Source organism: Phodopus roborovskii, unplaced genomic scaffold (assembly GCF_943737965.1).
Source record: "Phodopus roborovskii unplaced genomic scaffold, PHOROB, whole genome shotgun sequence".
Classification (NCBI taxonomy): domain Eukaryota; kingdom Metazoa; phylum Chordata; class Mammalia; order Rodentia; family Cricetidae; genus Phodopus; species Phodopus roborovskii.
In genome coordinates this window covers 3,995,624-4,009,169 of record NW_026126585.1, presented here as the reverse complement: position 1 = coordinate 4,009,169, position 13,546 = coordinate 3,995,624, and the positions used below count along the sequence as shown (strand labels likewise).

Below are 13,546 nucleotides of genomic sequence, written 5' to 3'. Positions count from 1 at the left end.
ATACAGGGTTCATAAGGTTGAATTCAGGTCCTCGTGATTGCAAGGCAAGCACTTTATTGACCGAACTGAGCCCTCTACTCTTCTTTTTCCGATTCTAGAATCAGGCAGGGAAGAGGCCACATTTTGAAAACCTGAGCCCTTAATCAGCATGGGAAGCAGAGGCCGTCCGTCCTCTTCCACCTGAGGACCTGCAGTAGGAAGGACTTCTGGTACAAAGAGCATCTGTCAAGGGGCTGGATTGACAAGCAAGGGGAATTTATTATGAGGAAAGAGAGGTACTTCCTGGACTCCAAGGGGAGAAATGCTGTTGACCTCAGTCTATGTCGACCAGAAGGTGAGAGCATCAGAAACAGGCATGGCTCCCTCTGCATACTTGCTCTGTCTTTTAGCCACCTCTGCACGCACATTCTGGGCCATCATGAAGAAAAAAAGACCACTGACAATCAAAGATGCAGGATGGTGTTTACTTCAGTCTCCATGAAATTCTGAGATAGCGTTCCTTGAAGCAACCAATGAACTCTGAGAACTGTAGTTGCCATGAGCTACCAGCACATGAAGTGGATTCGATATGAATTGTCCAAGTACCTTTGTGTGTATCTCCTAGTGATCATTGTTTCAGAGAGAGAAAGAGAGAGAGAGAGAGAGAGAGAGAGAGAGAGTAAGGTAATAGAAAATATATAAATTAAAGTTGGTATGATGACATGGGCCTATAACCAAGCTACTTGGGAGGCTGAAGCAGCAAATGATGTGTTAAAGTCCCTATATTGAAATAAAGAAAAGATCTGACACTTGTTCAGTAGAGAAGCCCTTGCCTCACATGCACAGGGCCCTGGATACCCTCCTCAACACTGGAAAAAGAATACTGGGAGTCTACCTATGGGGCCATCCACATGTCTGCTAGGATTATGGAAAATGATGTGGGAAAAATTACAGGCACCAGTGTTTAGTAGTGAATATTAAAGTTTTAAGACTGTTAATGACAAATATGCAGACAAACTTTGGAATGATAAGGACTAGTAAGGGAAGAATGAGATGCTGTGATTGACAGCCTTAGGCTGACCTTGTTTTACATGGGACATCCAGGAGACCCTCTATAATGTGTCCTGCCATTCTGAGGAGACATGAAAAACCTCATTTTAGACAGAGGGAACAGAAGTACAAAGGTCACAGAGTAGAGTGAACTTGAAGTTGGTGTGACACATGCCTGGAACAGGGAGAAAGCGGGCCAGGGAAGTAGAGAGGTGACCAGGAGCCACACTATGGAAACTACAGTGGGGTCTTGTATACTGTAGGCAGGACTTGGATTTTAAATGCAACTGAGGGTATTAAAGTTTTTGTTAGAGTTTGCCTTATTCATAACTAGGTAGCAGATGTGTGGTAGGGTCAAGGGAGACCGCAGAAGACCAGTGTGTTGTGTTCTGTCATGTACAATGAGGATGATGGTGCCTAGAATCAGTGTGATAGAATGGGAGACAGGTGCTATTGTGTAGTTATTTCCTCCCAATGGACACATCTCCAGAACAGGGAAAGAGGCACATAAATTTCAGGAAGTAAATGAAACATTCAAGGCCCAGGAAGTAAGGCAAACTTAGAGGGTTTAGGAAGATCTTGAAATTTATAAGATTGGCAAAGTGCCCCTCCCCCTAGAGTTACATAACCAGTAACAATTCCTGAAGAGACTCTGATTGCTTTGTCTATCTACGGGTTGTACAGGGAGCTCCAATGATGTGGCTTTCATGAGTTTCCACCTAGTTGGGGTGGGATTTTCATTGATTCCTTTACCTTTGAATCACCCACACTCCTGTAAGTTACCCACACCCATGCTACTGTAAGTAAACACTATATGCTAACTGGTTCACTAAGAAAGACTTGAATGGAGTCCTTTCCTTGGTCCGTGGTCAGTTCCCTATCTGTGGTGAATAGATGATTATTCATGTATCCCTAGGAAAAGTCACAAGTGCCCATAGCCAAGTTATATTTCAGAGGATGAAGCACTAGGTCTTGCAAATGAGTTCTATGTGGACCATAGAGACAAAAGATAAGTCATGATTTCCTTCTCCAGTTTGTAGCCAAGAAACGAGGGGAACTATGGTGGAAAAATAAGGGTGGTAAAGGGAAGAGTGATAGCTACATCTGATTCTACTGAGGGTAAAGTCTCTCTGGCATGCCAATGGAGAAAAAAGTAGGTCAAGGAAGGCCAGAGTGCTTCTCTGGATCCTACTGCCTATGCTAATATAGCATGGGACACAAAAAAAACCCTTTAAAACTCACAAGAAGTCACATCAAGTAGATTAAAATAAGAAAACTTTCAAAAAATAAAGTTAACTTTAAAGTAATTTAATTTAATGTCATATTTTCAAACATTTTAATTTCAACATACAGTTAATAGGAAATAGCTAGTGAGATATTATACATCTCCTGATAGTATGTCTTCAAATTCTGACATTTCACCCCCACATTCAGCCGATCTCAATTCAACCTATCTGGCCTCATATAGTTTGGGGCTGCCATATAAGTGGATCTCTAGAGAAAAGTGAGGTGTAGACAGTTACAGTTGGGGCTTGTCATTATGTAAGGTACAAGAGGGACTAGAGATGGCTCTGTGGTTAAGAGCATTTCTTGTTTTTCCAGTACTCATGTTGAACAGGTCACAACAATGTAACTCGAACTCCAGGGGACCAAACACTCTGTTCTAACCTCTATGCAATACTCCCCCTTCTTTTCCTTCTCCTCCTCCTCTTCCTCCTCCTATTTACTACTACTGCTGCTGCTGCTACTACTACTACACACTCACACACCTTTAAAAATGAACAAGACTGTCTTAGCTATGCATGGAGAATCATGGGTAAAGGGTACAACCTGTACCCATCTTGAAATGGACAGATGGACCCTGAGTATATACCTAAAAGACCGCAAGTCATAAACAATAGTGATACTCATGTATCACATTATTGCAGCATTATCCATAACAATCAAGTTATGAAATCAGTCTATGTCTTATCAACTGATGAATGGATAAATAAAACATGATTCACATGTGTATTTTATTCAGTCATGGTAGAACTGGATGTCAATATGTTAGGTGAAACAGTCCAGATTTAGACAAATATCATTTTTCTCTCATATGTGGAATATAGGTTAAAAACAGCAGTTGTGGGATTATAGGGGGCCTATGGGAGAAGAGGAAGAGATGAGCAGGAGGAAGGTAATGGGTGTTCAGGTCAGAATGCATTATATGCTCTTATGAAGATGTCATAGTGAAACAGTATTTTTTTATAATGAATACACATTAATAAAAGGCCTTACTGGGAAAATAACAAATCAAAGTTTATAGGTAGACTCCAGAGTGTAGGTGATGAAGACAAAAACTGAGTTCTCAATTCCTGTGCTTCCACTCCATCTCCTGTGGGTCTTCTCCATGTGCCATATACGGCATCATCCCAGACATAGTAGTTGGTACAAAGTGGGAATCTGTTGTGCTCTTCCCCACAAGCGTTAGCAATGGCCCTTAGTCATGAGCACCTCGGCCTCAGAAGCCAAAAGAAATGGCTGAAGTTCAAAGGTGACAAGAGGAGTACGGGGTGGGGGGGCTCTTTCAAAGTCATCCACATCCAAAAGCTACCCAGTGATGTCACTGAGGGTGACGTCATCTCCCTGGGACTTCCCATTGAGAAGAACACCAACTTCTTTATGCCGAAGCAGAAGAAGAACAAGGTCTTCCATGAAATGAACACAGAGGAGGCTACCAACACCATGATCAATTACTACCCTGTGCTGTGTGGACAATCAATCTATATCCAGTTCTGAAACCACAAGACCATGAACTCTGTGCAGTCTGGAAACCTGGCCATGGCAGCCTACACTGCTGGATGTAGGAATGGCAGGCCAGAGTCTCGTGCTCAGCATCACTGTGGAAAACCTCTTCTACCCAGTGACCCCGGACATGCACCACATCTTCTCTAAAGTTTGGCACAGTCCTAAAGATCATCACATTCGTCAAGAACAACCAGTTCTAGGCACTGCTGCAGATGCTGGCTGTGTGAATACCCAGCATGCCAAGCTGTCTACAATGCCTGCTGCACCGACTTTTCCAGGCTCACCAGTCTCAATATCAAATACAACAACAACAAGAGCACAAATTACACTTGGCCCTACCTGCCCTCTGGGGAGAGCCAGCTGATGGGAGATGTCATTCTGTAAATATGTGGTTGTTCTGGGACTCATTCTTTAGAGCAGTCTGGCCTTGAACTCAGAGACCCACCTGTCTCTGCCTTCTGAGTGCTGGGATTAAAGGTATGGACCAGCACTGCCTGGCTCTGGCTATCCTTATGGGGCTGAAGAAATTCAGAAGTTCAAGAAGTGACAGGGGTGGGTGGGGCATTTCCCTGGGACTGTCCTTAGGGCTTTCGTTCTCTCCCTATCAGTTGCTGGCTTTCTCCACCAGTCTGCTCATACAGATACTACTTCCGGTGTCAACAAGGCTGCTCTTTGGGTTTGCTGACATTATACAGTTGGTGGAGCACTTGCTTAGCGTGCAAGCCCTGGGTTCCATCCCAGCACTATGTGAACAGGGCATGGTGGCTTGTGACTCTAACCTCAGCTCTGTAGAGGCAGAGACAACAGGAGGATAAGGAGTTGAAAGTTGTTCCATGTTACATGGAGTTCGAAGCCAGCCTGGGTTACATGGAACTCTGCCTTGAAAAAGGGAACGCAAACAGGTTACTTCTTTCTCAAGAATTTATACAAATGTTTGGGATGGACTTGCTCAGAGAGTGTAGGAGGGTGGCTAGGGCAGTGTGAGTTATTTGGGTGGAGTGGGGGGAGGGCAAATTACAGACATGGACTGGGATAGTCCTTTCTATGGGATAAATTAGCAGTAACCCTAACCCTAACCCTAACCTTAACCCTAATCCCTAACCTCTAACCCCTAACCCTAACCCTAAACCTAACCCTGACCCTAACCCCTAACCTCTAACCCCTAACCCTAACCCTAAACCTGACCCTGACCCTGACCCTAACCCTAACCCTAACCCTGACCCTAACCCTAACCCCTAACCCTAACCCTAAACCTAACCCTGACCCTAACCCCTAACCCCTAACCCCTAACCCCAACCCCTACCCCTAACCCTAAACCTATTCCTTATTCCTTGAATATAGCTGGTCAGTTTCCCCTGCTCTAAAGTTTGCATGGAGACACCAGCAAAGGGTGGGGAAATACAATTTTCCCATGACACACTTCTTTTGAGTAATTGGTGAGGACAGGAATTCAGATTTGAAATCGATATTTTGGAAGACTTAATGGTAGCATGACAATTGCACATTTGTGGATCTCAAAGGGCAGCTCTGTGCAAATCGGGGGAGATAGAGCAGAAATCAGCAATTTCACATCTTGCTTGAGAACAAGCATCCGTGGGGAATTTTAACAAGGAAGGAAGCTGTGGGGAAGATTGCTCTCTATGCTAGCTCTTCTTCCAAGACTCTTGGTGGCAGATTTGGGGTGCAGCTGTTGAAAGAGGGTTCATTAGTTCCAAAATTGCAATAACTTCCCTCGGCCTACGGAAATCAATTCTTAGTTTTCATTAGCTATGCAAATCCAAATTTGCACTTTTTTGTCCGCTTAGCAACAAATATCCATTGCCCTTAGGACTTTGCTGGTTTTCTGATATTGATTCATTCTATAAGCTTTAATGTGTTTAAGTACCAGACCCTGTATTAGGCACAGATGAGGCAGTGGTTGCTAAAACAATGCCCTTTCATCTGTTTTTGCCTTCCTAATACCATGACAGATCCAGACAGAGCACCAGGAGCTGGATTTGGACTTAGACAGCTGTGTTGCAAGCTAGGCACTGCCATATATCAAATGCCTATAAAGAGATTGCTTCTCTCTGCCAATCATCTAGAAAATAGAATATGACCAATTACTACCTTGCCTTCTTCTTCCATCCCCCACGTGTGTGTGCACATACATGTGTGTGCATGTATGACATGGCATGCATGTGGATGGCAGAGAACATACAAGAGTCAATAATTCTCTTCCTCCACCATGTGGGTCCCAGCCATCAAACTCAGGCCACCAGGCTTGGCAGCAAATGCCCTTACCTGCTTACTCACCTTACTGGCTAAAGAACAGCTTCTTTGAGGCTAGATGCCAGGAGTAATGTCTACCATTATCTGTGTGCTCTGGATCTAGCTCCACCCCTACGACAGGGCCAGAAGAAAATCAGATAATCAGAGCAGACCCCTGTGAACATTTTGGTATGTGCAACAACACATTAAATTGAACACCTGAAGCCTACCTAGAACAGTGCTCAGTATTCATGCTTCCCTCCCTCCCTCCCTCCCTCCCTCCCTTCCTTCCTTCTTCCCTCCTCTCTCTACACACATACAAACGCATACAAACACACACAGGGAAGAGATGGCACTGTATGTGAAAATCAATTTGTTAAATTATAGGATTATATATTTATATATTGTTTTATTTACACACAAGTATTTTTATATATATAAATAAATATACAATAGCAGATCCCATCTGCTGTCACTACGGGTTCATTCTCCTTGACCCAATGTCTCCCAGACAATGGTTCTCCAGCTCAGGTGTACTGCGATCCTTCCCTACTACTTAACACCTCCCATTCTGTAAAACCCCAAATCCACTTCTGGGATGTCAGCATGGATTCTTTCTGAGAAAAGAGCCCTGGCCTGGAACCATGGACAGCGCCAATCTTCTATCTAGGTACAGTATAAGGAGAAGTAATGTTTGTTTTGTTTTGTTTGTTTGTTTGTTGTTGTTGTTGTTGTTGTTGGTGGTGGTGGTGGTGGTGTGTGTGTGTGTGTGTGTGTGTGTGTGTGTAGTACTGTGGCAGGAGTGTATGTCTGTGGGGTGGTATGAAGATGAACATACACAAGGAGGACGGGAAACCACTGATCAGGAGCTGCCAAGGACAGAGGATTCATGGGGAAAGCCCACAGTGTCCAAATGCCAGCAAAGGTGGATGGTAGGGAAATGACCCATAAAGGATCATTACTCTCTTGGCTGAGCATTGTTGAGCTTTTAACCTCTCCTAGCTCTCTGGCCCACTTCCATTCTCAGGAGTGCACCTCTCTCTTTTGCTATAAACTGCCGCTGTCTCTATCACTACCCATGGTCCAGTTCTTTGTTCCAGGATACTACAGTGAGAAATTCCCAGCAGGTGCCCTCTGGATTCTGATCCATAGCTGTAACAGTACTGTGACTAGGCCTTGGGTCTTGCCTTCGTTAGGGTTTGTGTTGGGGTGGAGAGACACCATGACTAAGGTAACTCTTCTATATGAAAACATTTAATTGGGGCGACTCACAGCTTCAGAGGTTCAGTCCATTATTACCATGGTGGGGACTGTGGCGGCACGCAGGTAGACATGTTACTGGAGAAGTAGCTGAGAGTCCTACATCTTGCAGGCAAAGGAAGTTGACTGAGACTGGACCATATCCTGAGCATACGGAACCTTACCTGCACAGTGATACTTCCTCGAGCAAGGTCACACTTCTTCTAACAAAGCCACACCTCCTAATTGTACCATTCCCTATGAGATTATGGGGGCCAATTACATTCAAATTACCACAGACCTCATTCATGCAAGGCAATTCCAAAGTTGGATAACTTTAACCAAGGCAATTCCAAAGTTGGGTAAACTTCAATATATATATATATATATATATATTGAAGTTTGGTTTATAAATTAGGTACAGCCACAGATTAACAGTAGCTAACAAGGAACAGAACATTTTACCAGCATACTGGGTTAGCAGTGCTGTGTATGTGACCTCTGTGTACTATGGAGGCAGTACTGTACATTAAAAACATGAAGGCTTTATGTAATCTACTCTGCCTGTTTGCATTGTCTAAGGGTAGAAAGACGGTTTTGAGAAAACTGAGGAAATTAGCTGATGGGCTAGTTGTAGGCCATCCAGGGTGACTATAGTGCCACCAAACCCTTGTGTTTTCTTGCAGTCGTATTGTAAAAAGGAAAACAGACTAGTGTAGATAAATTTAGCATCACCTTATTTGAACAACTACAGTTTCAGTGTGTGAGAGACAATGAGAAAGTGACTTCCTTTTTAATAGCTCTGAAGTATGTTGTTTCCCAGGGAATGAATCCCTAGGACTCACCAGCATTCTGGACCTGAAGTTACTAGAGCTAAGGATGGGAGTTTGGTCCCTGACAGCGCTAACAAAGGGGGTTCAGCTGCCCATCCTCAATAGGACAACTAAGTAAACAAGTAATGTTGAAAAGGAGAGAAAGGAGATTTAGTCAATGTGGCCACACTGAAAAGAGAAACAAGTGAGAAGGGCTAGTAATCCCCACACCCATCCCCAGGGTCTTGACAAGGTTTACTAGGTTTAAATAGAAGGGAAGAGGTACGCCTTACTAAGCAGTTGTGGTCAGTGAGTGTGGTGTCACTGGTCATTTACCCACCACTGTCTGTGCTCCAGTCTGTCCTGCCAGGGGGTTAGACAGGTGTCAGAACGGAGTGAAACATCTTCCTGGACAATAATCTGCCCTCTGACTGGGGCTGGGCATCATTCTTTTCCTTTTTCCAGTATGAGATTCCTGGAGACATTCCATCCTTGGGGGATCATTGTCTCAGTAGTCTGATCGTCAAGGAGAGGATACAAATGTCTCTCTTTAGAATATCTTCCATTTGAATGGAGATATGTTTAATCTGCAGTATATAATATGTGAAAATTGAAACACACATCTTTTACTCCTGCTACACTAGCAGTGTGCTGTGTGGTACGCTGGCTACTTTTTTTCTCTGGGCCTGTGTGATTTCATCCATCAACAAGTCTGATTTGCAAGCATTTGAAGGTCTTCAAAAACTCTTCCAAGTAGGCATTCGTAACTTAAGGTCACCTGGACAACTCCAAGTATGATATACATGGGCATCCAGCAATAAGGCAAAAAGTATAGCCTGCATTTGCCTGATGGTGCATGGTGCTTTCTGTACCCCATCACCCCAAATCCTCTCCAGAGAACACTTAATTGTTGAGGGGGAAGAAAACTCAGGAAGTTTAGTCATATTTTTTCCATGAGTCTCCTGGACAGAATCCAAAGAGAGCCGGAGGAAGAGGGAGAGGTGGGATGGGCAGGTATGATGGCGAAAGTCCTTCCTCCCCCCAAAGTTCTACCTTAGAATGCAAAGACATTCTTCCCTCCCCCAAAGAAGAAAGCACTCCAACCCCAACATTCATTTTTTGGGGGATAGTCTCAACAGTTCTTAGCTAGTCTCATACTCACTATGTAGATGAAGTTCTTAGCTAGTCTCATACTCACTATGTAGATGAAGTTCTTAGCTAGTCTCATACTCACTATGTAGATGAAGTTCTTAGCTAGTCTCATACTCACTATGTAGATGAAGTTCTTAGCTAGTCTCATACTCACTATGTAGATGAAGTTCTTAGCTAGTCTCATACTCACTATGTAGATGAAGTTCTTAGCTAGTCTCATACTCACTATGTAGATGAAGTTCTTAGCTAGTCTCATACTCACTATGTAGATGAAGTTCTTAGCTAGTCTCATACTCACTATGTAGATGAAGTTCTTAGCTAGTCTCATACTCACTATGTAGATGAAGGTGGCCTTGAACTTCTGATGTTCCTACCTCTACTTCTCTCGTGGTGGGCTTACAAAGATGTACCATGCTGTCAGTTTTATGTGGTGCTGAGGACAGGATCCAGGGCTTTAGGCACTCTAGGTGAACACACTAGCAGCCGAGCTGTAGTCCCAGCCAGTCTGCGTGGTGTTAACAGTGAGCCAGACCGTTATCACTGTTTCCATACTGCCTGCTGATGGAAAGGGTAGGCTGCTTTCCATGGAGGGAGACCCCGATCTCTTCAGCCTAGTGTGGGACCTCTCTGGTGTGCACGGCCTAACCAAAGACATTCAAAGGCAAAATTAGTTTTGAGCTTGCTCACTCAAAGTCATTTCTTCTTAGCCGAGCAACTGGAATATAGTGGTTTAGCATTGACAACCATTTCTGGTAATAACTGGAATAGTAATCCATAATTAAAAGAGGTTATAATGAAGGACCGCATTCAAAGCAGACAAAACATTAACTGCCACCCACACCTCTTTTCTTACTCCTACTGCCCCATTTGAAATATTTCTGGTTCTTTTCTCTCTCCCATGAAAGGATGAAAAGAACCCTTTCACCTCTCAGTAAGAATAAGCACGGTTTTCTTCCGGCATGCTCCCCGGCAGCTCACCATTGATCCGCACAAAGGCCAATTAAAAGCCAATCACCCTCATTTCCTAATCCCAAGTGGCTGAGATCCCAGAGAGACGGCCGCTGACCTGAGTTACTCTTTCTCCTTTGCCAGAAGCTAAACAACCACAGGGTGGGGGCGCATGGAGGGGGAAAGGGCAGGTTCTAGAGAGTCAGGTCCTTGTTAGCCTGCTCTGCCCATGCAGATTTGCTGACGTCTCTAGGGGGTTGCAGCCTTTGATTTGAAGGTGCCTATAGTTAAGCTCCTTAGGTGCTTGGAGCTTCCTGGTGGGTTGACTCTAATCTAATTTGCATAACAACATAGAGACACTGTAGGCACAGCGTCCTGGGAATTCACTCTCAACTTTGAATGGAAATGATTTGCAAATACCATTTTCAGCTGTCCACGCTGGTGCCCGCTTCTGTTTTGCACTGCCAACACCCATGCCATTAATCATCTTCTCTATAGCAGGGACAACGTGACCTGAAAAGAGAACAAAGTCGTTGCGAGCGAGGCAGGTGCTTGGGTGTCCCCGTGGCCCTCAAGTCTGCAAGCAGAGGACCCCTGGCCCCTCATATGCCCTCACACACTCAGCTTCAAGGTATTGTGTTATTGGGAATAAAGATATTCTAAAGAATCACTGTGTTCCTCCCTTTGGATATCAGGTTAAAACAATGGTCCCCAAGAAATTGTGATTTCCCCAGGAATCTGGGAAGAAAGTATCTGGAAGCTTGGTGCTAACCAGTAGGGCACTGTGTCTTCCAGGAAGTTGTTTCACACAGCTCTGGCAACTCTCAGAAGCCTAGACAATGAGTGGTGAGTGGGACCTTTCTTGCCTCTATTTAAACCTTCAGATCAATGAATAGAAAATGACAATGTGGCTGCTCTTAGGGATGGTTGAGAGAGGTTTTATTGTAGATATAAGGGAGAGAACAGTCAAAGGCATCTGGAAGGGTCCAGACTGAACCAGGCCATGAGAGGAGAGGAGGCAAGTGGTTTAAGAGAGGATCTGCAGACCAAGTGGCCAAGAGCGAGTCATGAGACCAAGAAATGCACCCCCACAATGGTTGAGTTATATGAGGATCAGAAGCTTGGGGAAGGGGAGCAGAATCCATCCCAGGGACTGGGTTGGGAGGTTTAGGGCAGGTGAGAAGCGCTGGGAGGAGGCACCGGTACTTAGTGAGACTAAGTCGTCAGATGGATTTAGGATGCAGGAATCACTTTTCTCTTCTTTGGAAATTATCTTTGTTCCTCATCTCAATGTAGCCACATGGAATAACCATTCTTTTTCTGACTTTGATTGTTACTTGTTTAATTGTCAGTTTGAAGATGAACTCCGAGCCTCAAATGTTAGGGTTGCTACACCCAGACAGTGACCTTCACAAGCTACATCTCCAAAGACAGAGACCACTGGGCATGAGGATGGATGGTAGAGGGCAGGCTGCACAGGGGTGAGGTTCCTCTTCTGTTGTTCTAGTGTACTGTATAGTGTCTACTGGGAGCCAGTGTAAGACCCTCAGGATGAGGAGTCTTCCAGGTTCAGTCGATACCCCAAGAACTCAATGTCCAGTCCAGTTGCTGCAAAACGCAAGAGGCTTTAATGAACAGGAAACGTTTGCGCAAACGGGCTCCTCCAGCACGCAGGCTAGGTAGAAGCCCCCTCCCCTGGGCCCAGGTGTTTTTAAAGGCAAACCCACAAGCTTAGGGAGGGGTGGGACCCTCTGTCCATTGAGTATGTGACCCTTGGAGGCCGGATGGTCTGCTATTAGGGTCAGCAGACCTTAGGGCCTCAGGTGTGCTAATTAATCTTGTCTGGGCAAACCAGAGTTACAGCTATCTCTTGACCCTATTTACCACCTGTTGACTCACAGGAAAGGAGGGGCAGTGTGAATTCTTCTTATCTCAGGGCCTTGTGAGAGGAAGCTAGCAAATTCCAAGGAACAGATATTGGTTTCTAGGTTAGTCCATCATTAACATTATTTTTTAGGTCTTTCACCAGAGAGGACAATGAGTGGTTCCTTCTGGTTTTCCATAACAGCAGCTCCCCTTTTAAGTCATGTTTCCAAGCTAGAAGCTCTTAGACCCATAAGGCTTTTTGTGTCCCAGTGCCTGGGGTGGCTATCAGTAGTGGCATTAGAAGGAGGCGACTTTATATTCAAATACACTTCCCTGGCAGAGGTTACATGTAAAAGCCTTGTAAAAGTAACATGTAGCGGGAGATCCAAGCAGAATGCAACTGTCCAAGGAATAGCAGTGTCTTTAATCTGTGTGGATCTAGTAAATCGGATCATGGTTTAGACACAAGGTTTGCTGAAGGAGGTTCCCAAAGACAGAACAGAAAGAACAATGGTCGGACCAGCTCAAGCCTTGAAGCAGGGTGTAAAGATAAAGTGCTGGTCAGCTAGTGGTCAAGGTAGAAAGATGATGGCTGTGATGCACTCCAGATGAAATCTCTGTACTGTAACCTCACAGCAGGGCTGTTGGTTTTTTTCTAGAGATAGATTGTAGAGGTAAATGTGGCTTGATTTCTCCCAAACTGCTCTACTTGTTCATTAGAGCTCAGGAACCCCAAAACATGATATAAGGGGACTGGCGATAGTGGTCCCTGCAAGCCAGGTCAGATCAAAGCAACTTCAAGACTTCTGCCCTAGAACAAACACGGACAGAGTGCTGTCACCCTATTCCCTAGTAAACTTTTCCATATTAGGGTACTTAAACCCCTGTACATGTTCTGGCTTCTGGCATCTTATACATCTATTTCTGAATATATATATATATATATATATATATATATATATATATATATATATATATATATAAATTTTGGGTGAACTGGGCTGACTTGAGAGCATATGTACTGTTATCCTAGAAGTGCTCGTCCCTGGAGGACATTCAAAGGAAGGGAGGAAAAGCATAATCCCCTTGCATGCCAGGGCCAAAGCTAATGCATCCCCACCTGGCCTGTTCTAAGTAGCACATTCTTCTTCCTTTCTTGCTGTCATCAAACTATTGACCGCTTCCTTTGATAATGTGTCCCATCAGATTTTCTCCTTTCAGGAGCACAAGAACCAGGACTACTCTTGGGGTCATGGTTAGAGAAACCTCTCTGAGACACTGGTGTGGCCACAGTATGGGATAAAGGGCAGGCATGAGAAAGCAAGCAGAGGGGATGAAGACCTGGATAAGGAGACCCATAACATCTATTTTCTGCACAGTAATGAAACAAAGCAAGGTATAGGGGTGACTGTGAATTGCACGAGAAGAGAAGGCATTTTTTTTTAAAGGATACTGAGGAACAG

General features: G+C 44.4%; 1 pseudogene; it reads left to right on the top strand.

Moving 5' to 3' along the window:
* The first annotated feature begins 537 nt into the window (after positions 1–537).
* On the top strand, positions 538–4,200 carry LOC127236386 (polypyrimidine tract-binding protein 1-like; annotated as a pseudogene).
* Positions 4,201–13,546: the final 9,346 nt, after the last annotated feature.